The following is a 12,095-nucleotide window of genomic DNA, read 5'->3' as shown; positions in this document are numbered from 1 at the left end:
TGCCTATTCAATGGTCCTTTACACTAAATCTCTGTACTAATGTAGGAAGGAGATAATAGTGAAAATACCGACAAGGAGGAAGAATAACTTGAATTAACTCAATGGGAAGTAATAGTCTGGCTTGCTATTTTGACAGCACGGGTATCTGTGTTGTCTGGATACCTTGTGGGTGTTTATATTTCTTCTTAATTTTTGTTTCATTGTAATTTATTTTTGAGGAAACTTTGTTCATAGAACATAGTCACGTTCTTGTATTGCCCTAGAGAGCCATACCAGTCCAACTCACCAACATTTTAATACAATATACAATTATACTATCTATGTCGTTGCTGTCCATGTTGACAATGAAAAACTCTAAAATCTCTCCCTATTCCTGTCCACAAACATTGCATCATAAGTTAATTTATAAACGTATTGGGTTTCTCATCTCTTCAAGGGAGCATCCGAGTCAGTGAATATGTCAATGTCTTTTATTTGTGTCATCTTGCTTCCAATTGTAAATAATGCTGCAGAGCATGTAAGTGACTTTCAAAGCCTATTCTTTATTTTATGGATACTGTTTAATCTGTTATTGGACTCAATCTCTCCACAGGATATCACTATTGGATCATCTACACAAATATTTATGTTTGTGGTATGCTTGTACTGTTAAAATAGATTTAGTGTACACATTTTACTAAATCTTTATGTGAATAAACGAACCTGGATTTCTCCATGTCATAGGAAGACGTTTCATGAGTTTATTAACTTCTTAAAACAGAATATTGGTCAAAAGAAAAAGTTGATGATTCTTATTCTCTTAATATTGTAGATCCCTTCTGTGTGTGGTTGTTGGTTGGTGCGTGGGAAAAGAAATGGACTTGAATTTTCAACTCTGAGACTGCCGCACTTTTTATCACTGTGCTAGTAGTTGCATTTATGATGCAGGAATGTGATATCTTTTTTTCCTTATGAATTGTGTGGATGGCGGCTGTTCCCAACTTTGTAAGCAATTAATGGTCGGAAGATAGTTCTCTTATAAGGTAGTCAAGCTTGAAAATTTAAGGTCTAATTTATTGATTTAGACTGAAAAATCCATATGACTGGAGAGAAACAGAGGTGCTTTAAGAAATTCTGAATCATTTCTTGTTGAATATGTTCATATTTTTAAATTTAATTTTTAAGAAAATTAAATTTAAGGTCATATTCATATTTTTAAGAAAATTCAATTTGAGATTTGGTTTTATTGGTTTCACAATTGAACAATGTGAGCAAATTTAAAAAATAGCCACGTTTGGCTATTGTTTTTTTTAAAAAATAACAGTATATTAGCCACGGTTAAGATGTGCCTAAATAAGGATATGAATTTTTTTATAGTAATTAGCTACGGTCTTAAAGTGGCTAAATAATTATAAACGTGGCAAAATAAATGCTACCACATTCATAGAGAGTGTGGCTATATAAAACAAAAATCGAAGCTAAAACTTTGCAATGCCATGATTAGCCACATTCATTAAAAGTGTGGTAGCTTTATTTAGCCACATTGTTTGTTCCAATTAGCCACGTTTTTAAACGTTGCTAAACACCGATTTTTTTGTAGTGTAATAATTTGTTTGCTTATTTAACAGGTAATTTTGCAGAGATTTTTACCATTGAGATATATGTTGAACAAGTGAAGGTGATGGTTTTCAAGGAACTGGATTCCAATGTTCTCGACAAGAGGCTTGTAAAACGGGAGAAACATTTGGGAGTTTTTTTTTTTTCACCATCCTTTCAAAGATTTTTAATGTAACATTTATTTACGTTTTTTTTTTTTTTTTTTTTTTTTTTTATAATCTAGGAATTCTGGAATTTTTAATCTTGTAATTAACAGGTTTATAGTGTTTTTTAATTTATAAGTTTGTTATAGTTGAATTATTATTAAAAGTCTATTACTTTTTTATTGGCATTAATTATAATTTATTTAAATAGAAAAATAATATTATTACATTCGTGTAACAATATAAGGGTGATCTACAACTAAATCAATTATCACCATTTCAAATAGATTTTAGTGATAAAAATTATTAACCATTATAAAAAATTAAATAATTGATATTTTTAAAATAGTGACAATTAATTTGTCACTACAAAATCTATAATGTGAGATTAAATCATCCCTGTTATTGTATTTATTGTGACGATTATTTTTGTCATTATTATTTATAAATTTCAGTGACATTATTATGGTCACAATAAATATATTATTCAGTGACATTTAAAAATAACATCACTAATTTAATAGTGACTTGATTAATAGTGACGAATGTTGACAAATTGAATTATCGTCACAAAAATATCTTAGTGACGATTTTTATATGTTTTAATGACAATTTATGTCATCACAATAAATGAATTTTCTTGTAGTGAGGAAGAAGCAAATGTTTCATCTTCCAATAATGGAGATTGAGGTTTGAGAGGAATGAATCAATATGTAGATGCAAATGATGGGTCTGGAATAGAGCTCTCTGCTGTTAGGTTTGAATAATGAAGGTGGAGGAGAAAAAAAACTCACGAGAAAATAAAATAGAAGGAGGAAAATTAAATGGGTAGGATATCGTAACAACCAACTAGGGTTACGACCAATCAATTTCACCATTAGATCAATTATGTTGATCTAACGGTTATATTTATTTCCATCTTTGTATGATTATGATCCTCATATTTAATGTAAAAATATTAAATATGAAAAATCATAACCAGACAAAGTTGAAAATAAATATAAAATATTAAATATGGGAAATCATAACCATACAAAAATAGAAATAAATATAACTGTTGGATCAACATAATTGATCTAACGGTGAAATTGATTAATAATAATATTGGTAGTAACCTTTATAATATTGGTAGTAACCTTAATGAGTTGTTATAATATCCTGCCCCGAAATTAAATTGAAAAAATTTGAATTTTAAGATAAGAATATTTTTATATTTTTACATCATAGTTAAGAGTGGGCACTTGCCCCCCTTCTCTTGTACGTGGATCAGCCTCTGCCGAGAGAGTACTTGAAGCCCTTCAACCTCCCCCAAATCTCAAAGTTTTTGTGATGAGGGGATACATGGGGATACGACTGCCCGGTTGGATGAGAAATACCTCATTTCTCGAAGACTTAGTTGATGTTAGGCTCTATGAATGCAAAAACTGTCAGCGGCTTCCTCCATTTGGTAAATTTCCGCATTTAAAATCTCTTCGCCTATCTGGAATGAAAGATTTGAAATACATAGATGATGACTCATACAATGTTGTGGAGGAGAAGGCTTTTCCATCCTTAAAGGATCTGTCTTTGTGGGATTTACCAAATATGGAGAGGATGATGAAAGATGAAGGAGTAGAGATGCTCTTACGTCTTTCCTCTTTGAGCATTTTCGACGTCCCCAACCTTAAATTGCTATGCGTTTCTTCTGTTGAGCACTTTGTCTGTGATGGTAACGCGACTTCCTTCACTGAAGGGACTTTGGGGAATAAGCATAGTCTTAAGAGACTGCGTATTTGTGGTTTCAACAAACTCAAGGCATTACCCGACGAACTCGGCAGCCTCAATGCACTGCAAGAATTAGAGATTTTTTGTTGTGATGAACTTGAGTGTTTTCCAGAGCGTGGGTTGCAAGGTCTGACTTCTCTTCGAAGTTTGTGGATTAAGGAATGTAAGAAATTAAAATCATTGTCTGAAGGTGTGGGGAACCTAACTTGTCTTGAGAACCTTTACATCAATGACTGTCCAGAGGTGGTGAGTCTACCCAGTAATATGAACCAGCTAATTTCCCTTCGTCATGTGAGAATCGACGGCAACATATTACCAGAAGGCTTATAACGTATCCCCTCCCTACAAAGTTTGTATATAAGGGGATATCCTGGCCCAGCTTCGTTGCCTGACTGGTTGGGAGACATTACTTCTCTTCAAAAACTAGAAATCATTGGATGTAAATTGTTGAGGTCACTACCAAGTAGCTTTCAACACCTCACAAACTTGAATGCATTACGTATTCACGATTGCCCTAACCTGGAGAAGCGGTGCGAGAGGGGAACAAGGGAAGATTGGCAAAACATAGCTCACGTTCCACAAATCAAATTCCAAGGAGATCCATCTTCAGAAGATAGCTCATGTTGTGGTAAATTCATTTTTGTCTTCTTGTTTTACCGTTAATGTGTATCAACTGTCTATGTAAAACTCTATCAATACGTTTCCTGCAGATATTATCGGACTAGTATCCAAGATGCCGATGCCATTTATAAACCAATTGATGCACAACTATTGATTTAAGCACCCCTCCGATAGATGATTGACTTCACTTTATAGGTGTTCTGGGTCAGGAACGTCATCAACATGTGTTTCAAGAATTCCATCCTATCATATGTGCCAAACAATGGTGAGACCTGTGTAGCATATCCCTTTCCTTTCAATTCAGAATATTTGTCATTTCCAGTAAATTGCTAAACAAAAAATTAACTCAGGTAATATGGCACTTTAGATATTAATCTATGATTCGTGGTTATATGCATCATGAGCACCCCATCCACTTCCATAACAAACATTTTCACCTTTGTGCTTCAACTATGGATTCTAATTCTTTATATAAGTATTAATTTAAGTAAAGTGGCAGGAACGTAAGACAATGAATGTATAAATCCTGATCCTTTATGATTTACGAGAGTTCCATTTGCCTTTGTGAAATTTTTTCTAGCTTGTCTGAGTCTATTCCTGTGCTACATCTTGCAGTGCTGATGAAACGGTGAACAAATGTCTCAACGTGAAGAGCATGTGAGAAGCCTTTGGAGTTTAAACAATTCCGAGAAGTGTAACAAGTCAATGTGTGTTTAAATATGTTTTATTTATACTTAGTTAATATGGATTAGCTTTATTTCCCTTCCAATTTAATTTTAGTGCTGTAAAAGTTTTGTGCAACTAGAGAGTGAACCAGACGCTGGCCATATTGCAATTTGTGGATGATTTATGAGAATTCCTTTTGCCTTTATGAAAAGCGTTATAGCTTCTGAGTCTATTTCTGTGCTACATCTTACAATACTGATCAAATAGTTATAGTGTCTGTCTGATATGAAGAGCACGCGAGAAGCCTTTCGTGCTTAAAACAATTCCAAGAAGAATAGCAATTCAATGTGTGTTTGCATATGTTTTATACTTTAGTTAATATTGATTAGCTTTATTTCCCTACCAAAATAACTTTGATGCCCACAACGAACTTTATCCTTGTTTAGTTTGATGTCTAAAGTCCCTACCAATTTATTTTTAGTGCTGTCAAAGTATTGTGAACCAGAGAGCGAACCAGACGCTCGTCAAATTGCAATTTGTGGATGACCACTTCTCATTGAGAAAACGTATGGAAAGATACAGTAACTATAGCCTGCTACAATATGCTTAAGGACTATCTCTGGGTTGACTCATCTTTTTTTATTTTTTTATTTTTTGTGCGTTACAACGGGTGTTAGCATTATTCTTTGAGCAAGTTGTGCTTAAGAACGCATATGGGTTATAAGTTGAAGACACTGTTACTCAGCAATTTGCTTAAAGCTGTTGTCTCTGCAGCTTTTGCTTACTAACGAAATTTTCTACTAGTTGCAATCCATCATATCAATATAAATTGATATTTTATTTTGCTAATTAAAATGTTTTAAGTTGTTAGAAAAATTTACAATAACGTGCATACATCTTAATAGATTTGACTGAAATTGAAATGATTAAGAGAATGAGTCCAATGTTTAATATAATTTATCACAGGCAAAATGTATTCCTAATGTTGGGCAAAGCTTTAGAGACAGATAGCTGCAGTATTATCTTCGAAGGTTACCAACTTAAACTTTTTTTGGATACAAAGGAAACGTAAAAAACAAAACACAAACAGCACTAGTAACAGACCAGCCTGGGGATGGACACCCCCATTTGGTCTCTCAGAATGAGCAACATACACTCCTGAGGAGGTTCCTCTAGAATTTTCACGTCCCAAGATAGGTAATTAGCACTGGAGGCCATCCAATCCGCAAGGACATTCCCTTCTCTTAGAGTGTGAGATATTTCCACAGCTCACTCCTTATTGATGAGCACTTGGATTTTCTTGACGAGAGTGTAGAAAGGTTGGCTATTAGAGCACCCTTTCTTAGCTAGATCAACAGCCACTAAGGAGTCATTTTCAAGCCAAACTCTCATGTTCCCTCTATCCCACGCTACCTGTAAGCCCATCAACACACCTTTCAACTCAGCTAGAAGGGCATTTCCATATCCTGTATATTTTCTATACCCCACGATCCAAGTATCTCCTGCATCCCGCAGTACGCCACCACACGAGGATCTATAACCATTGAGGAGCTAGAACCATCAATGTTGATTTTTATCCAGCCCTCTGGAGGGAATTTCCAGTTGATAAAGGCTTATGTTCTTCTAGTGGTATTAATGGAGGCAACACCTAGCAATGAGTCTGTTAGATTAATATTCTCCACGTGGGCTTTTATTCGGATGAAGGTACCTAAAGGATTAGGCACTGCTCCATTGAAAACAGAATTATTTCGGTCCTGCCAGAGGTTCCAACAAGCAACCCCAAACCAAATTCTATTGTTACCCCACGTGGAAGGCCCTCCCTTCTTCTTGAGGTAAGTCTCAAGCCATCTGTCTAAAGGGAGGTTGAAGAAAGTAGAGTGATTATCCGGAGGGATTATTCTTTCCCATACTTTATGCGCCCACTCACAGTCCCTCACTACATGCAGGCTATCTTCTAGAGGGTTGCTACACCTCGAACAGGCAGCTGAATCTGTCATTCTCCTTTTGCTTCTCTGCTCATTCGTGAAAAGTTTATTGTGGAGAAGGAGCCAGATAAATAGTTGGATTTTGTGGGGTCCATTCCAATCCCAAGCAAGGTTCCAGCGATCCTTGTTAGGATGGATGTGAGAAGTTAAGCCGTGATAAGCTCCTTTAACCGAGAATGATCTGTCGTGAGAGTTACTCCAAACAAACCTATCCTCACCTTCGTCTGGTAGAGGGGGGTTGCACCTGCAACTAGGTTAATCATCTCTTCTGGAAGCAGATCCTTAAACAGGTCCCAGTTCCAGCAGCCATGCTGGTCCACATATTTATCCACAGTCCAGTTTAAACAATCCACTGGTATGGGACTCGTAATATCCCTCAATGGTCTCAGGCTAGGAACCCAACGATCCATCCAGAACCTAGTTGTTCTTCCATTGCCTAAGAGAATTCTGGACCCCTCCAAGACTTCAGTCCAGTATCTCGAGACACCTTTCCACGGGTTAGATTTCACAGTATTTCTTTTAAGGCTGGGAACTAGATCATCCCGCATATTAACATCGTTGACCAATGTAATTCTCAAAAATTAATATATTATTTTAATATTAATCTATTAAAATAAAAATTAATTTTTCAATATATTAATTTTAAAATATTGAATATTTTTATTTTTATAAAAATTAATTTATATTTTGGACACACTAATCAATAAATTTTTATAAAAAGTAATATCATATGACATTTTTTGAAGAATTATATACATTCTTTATTAAAAGATATTTTTATTAAAAATATTTATTTTTATCATATATAGTATTATACAGTACATTACCAAATACTGGATGATATTATCTTATACAATTTATTGTTTTATACAATACCATGCCAAACACTGGATAGTATTAAAATTCAATCAGACCTTATACTATCAGGCCTTATACTATCAGGTCTTATACTATCAGGCCTTATCCTATACTATACACCAAACATGCCCGAAGTCTAGACTGCCTCAAACCACCATACTCTTTGTGCGTGCATAGGGTATCCCATTTCACTAGATGAGGTCTCCTCAGCTCATCCGTAGAACCTCATACAAAGCTTCTCGTTTTCTTGTCAAGGTCATCACACAACTCCATAGGGAGCGCTACGGATTGCATAGTATATATGGGAAGGGCCGAGACCACTGCTTTAGCTAGCGTGATTCGACCAGTTAGGGACAGTGTTCGTTGGCTTCAAGAATTCAGCCTATTATTCACCATGCCTAGATATTTCCCAAGATCATTCGTGAGATTGATATCCAAACATTCACTAATCTCTCTGGCTTTGGCAAAACACGTGTTCTTGGAGAAGAAGACCCTTGATTTGCTTCTACTGATGCTCTGGCCAGAAGCATTGCAGAACACCCTCAGCACCTGGTTAATGATATGGACTTGGTCAACAGAAGCTTCAGCTAGAAGAATTATATCATCCGCAAACAGCAAGTGAGTTAGAGGGGGACCATTCTTTTTCAAGACAATTGATTTCCAAGCCTTCACCTGAGTAGCAGTCTAAAGCCTTCACCTGAATTATAAAAAAATGTGAGTAAGAATTGTGTAAGCAACAATATTAATCTTTTAGAGCATACACATGATAAAGTTTCAAACTTGGATTCAAAATAACTAGGAGTCAGAGGCGGAACAAAAGATTTGTGTGTGATTCATAGACCTTCTGATGATGTTAAGAGGGAGAGAATTTATTGTGGTCCGGGATCACCATTTTTTAGGTGGTCTCTTAGTGTAAATTGAAGGGTAAATTTAGAAAAGAAAAAAATTAACAGGGGTAAAAAGGAAAAGAAAAATTAGAGTTGTGAGAGAGAGCACCAAATCATTGAGTAGTCCTGGAGCATATTAAATATTTCCGTTAAGAGGAACATACTGAAACCACATAATAATAGAAGCTACATAATATCAAGTATATTCGTAGAATATTCGTCACGTAGGAGAAATAATGGAACAAAGACAGAACAACCTACCTGTTTACTAATATTTCAAGCTTCCCTTCTATACCAAGATTGTCTCTTTCTGGACTGTTTATCTTTGTGTTTAGTCTTTATCCTCTTCCTCGTATATTTTTTTCCTCTGCTTCTCTCATGTTTCTTCTTTCTCGGCGTCTCCACATTCTTCTTTGCGTCCCTAGCACTTGATTCGTCGAGCAAATAGGAATTAGTGGATAAAGACCCAAGAGCCTCCAGCTATTTTTTATTTTTGGAGTGATGGTGGTTGGATTGTTCAGGATGGAAGAGTGGGAGATCTTTTTCCCCTTCCCTTAGCTGTTTGTTTTTTTAAAGTAAATACCTTTTTAGTCTCTGTCAATATCCACGAAGCCTTTTTCAGTCCCTAACAATAAAAAATGGACAAATTGGTCCCTGAAATAACAAAAAAGAGGCCACGGTCATCCTTCCGTTAACTCCCACCTAACGGCCCAACTAACGGTGCACAGTTGGCATGTTAGTTTGCTGACGCGACTTGGATGTGGGACACCGTGGAAGACGAGACGACGATGTTTTGGTCCCTGTCAAAACCACGAGGGCCATTTTGGTCCCTGTCAAAATGCACGAGGACGTTTTTAGTCCCTGACAAAAAGCACGGGGCCCTTATTGGTCCCTAACCGGAGAAAAATAGGCACATGACTTCATTGCTTTTCTATGCAGTCCAATTTTGCAAAACAGAAGTGCATTACATCAGAAACAGGAGTGCAATCCATTTGTTCATCACAAAGTAATTAAAATAAATTTCATCACTAAGTAAAATACTCCTTCTTGGCATTTTATTTCAATAAAGTTTGTGTTTCTAGCTGAAGTTTTGACCTTATTAACGATTATTCATTTCTTTTTCAATACTAATTAAGCTTCCCACTTTGTCAAAAGGGATTCTTGGTTCTTGCAAACAGCTTTTACGATCCCTAGAATACTATGAACTGCTTTAATTCTCTTAGTCTGTATAAGACATAGCGTTATGCGATTTACGAACAATATCTTCAGTAGTGTAGCATTACAATTATACTATTTATTTTTCTATAAAAGATAATTGCATGATTGTTGATATTTAAATATGGTGTCGACTACGGGCTTTGTAGTCCTAAAACACCATTATGTTTTAAACTCTCATATAGTGTCAACCACAGACACGATGGATTCAATGACACGAATTTCAAAATCTTATTATTATACCTCAAACTTCAATATAATGTCAACTACAGGCATGATGATCCCGACGACACCAAATTTTAAAATCTTGCAATTGATATGTAGAAACACATATACTCAGGCATATAATAGCAAAAATAATACATTACCAATTGCTTACAATAAAAGTACATGTCAACCAAACACTAGTACTTTTTTAAATGAAAAAATTGAAAATTCAAACTCTCGTTAATCAAGTATATCAAAAAAATCCACCATGCTCGTGTTCTTCACGTGCATTTTACGCATCAAGAACTATCTTCCCTAGATGCCCACACTTGTTTTGAATTTATTGACTCTTTCCAGCCTTCACACTTGCTCAAATAGTAATAATAAACCTAGTATAGTACCTTCCCTAGATGCTCACAGTTGGCAAAGAATATTTTGAGGCCATTTCGTCTTTTTATGTCCACTTGTACAATAATAATAACAATGCCAACACCATCAAGTACTACCTTCCCTAGAATCCTAGATGCCAAATGAATTTGTGGACGTACTTCTGTATTTTTATGCACTCTCACATAATAATAATAACACCCGCGCCACCATCATCAAGTACTACCTACCTTCGGTGCTACATGGTCCCATTTCAGAAATAGTAAAAAATAAGAAAGTGGAGGAAATTTTTAGAAAAATGAGGAAGTGAGAGGAAACACAATTTTTCAAAATTAAAAAAAGGGATCACCTAATAAACATGATCCCGTATCACTTTATAAAATTCTTCTGAAAGCTTTCGTGAGGTTTTCAGAGTTCGAGAAATAAATCATATTCGTAACGTAACACGAACTCACGCGAGAAAATTTCAATCATCTAAATACAAATCAATAATCTCAAATAATTCCATTGCAATTACAGCCACACAGATAACATCACCGGAGTATTATTAAGATTTAAATTTTTTTAGTTAAAATATATTAGAATATTTTTTCCTGTAAAATAGTTTTGAGAATTAATTTTATGAAATATTTTTAAAAAATGATAAGACAGAAAAAAAAATCAAATAAGGTTTTTAAGGACCTGAAACTATAGACTATAGAAAAAAAATCAAACTATAGTTTTAAATTTAATTGAAACTATAGAAAAGTCGAAGGAAAAACATCTTGAAATACCAAAATGGCTTTTAAGGACCCTTGGACATTATAACAAGACTTTACAACAACCTACTTCAAATTAAGTTTCAAAACCTAAATGTATTTTAACAACACTAACAAAATTTTTAATAAAAAAGAGAGCAAAACCTTATGATGCTGGCCGTGCAACGTTGATGGCGGCAGCAATAGCATCGACGACATAACTCTGCACAGGCAATACATACGCATCAAAGAATATTCATAAATCCAAAAAAAGAAGAAGAAGATAAATGTTCACACTCACGATCATTCTGAAAGAAATTTCCTTTATTTTTTGGAGGGTAATAGTGGATTGGTCCGGTTTAAACATACATAATATGCCATTTGAACCATCTAGCCATATGATTTTGGTCACTACAAACTAATTTGCTAGCAAATATAAGCAAGACCTTTTAAAAGAAGTGGGCTAGAACAAACATATTCTTATAAATTGATTTCTACACCATCTCAGGATATAAGAACCAACATCATCGGTCACATCTGATTCGCAGGGTTAATTGTGTGACCATTCGAGCCATGTTGCTTTCATTTACACTGTTTAGTGGGATTTGTTTCTGCATTAAATCGTTTATTTAGCATTTGTTTCGAGGGGTTCATCCTAAGCATAAATCATTTTGCCTGTACACCCTAAAATTTTTGCCTGTACACCCTAAAAGCACAAATTAAAGTCTTAATTCTGGACCCGTCTTGAATCGGACTAATCGCGAAGTGATGAACCGATGAAATATTAAAAAAAAAAGCACAAAATAACAAAACATCAGGCGCGATTCTAATTTTTTTAATTTTAATGTAGTAATTTATATAATTATAAAATTATGGTTGGTTGGGTTGGGTTCATCGTTGACTCATAGACTTGCGCCCATGTTCCTGCTATGAGTACTTGATTTGGTAGAGGCATCAATCAATCATCCTCCTATTCCCAGTTCAAAACCATCTCCACTCTTTCATTTGTGCTATTTCTCAGATCTGAAA

The sequence above is a fragment of the Gastrolobium bilobum genome, unplaced genomic scaffold (genome assembly GCF_033153095.1).
Source record: "Gastrolobium bilobum isolate Gb01-03AN ecotype WA unplaced genomic scaffold, APGP_CSIRO_Gbil_v1 utg10696, whole genome shotgun sequence".
Classification (NCBI taxonomy): Eukaryota; Viridiplantae; Streptophyta; class Magnoliopsida; order Fabales; family Fabaceae; genus Gastrolobium; species Gastrolobium bilobum.
The sequence above is the reverse complement of the archived record's forward strand: the minus strand, read 5'-3'. Positions refer to the sequence as shown.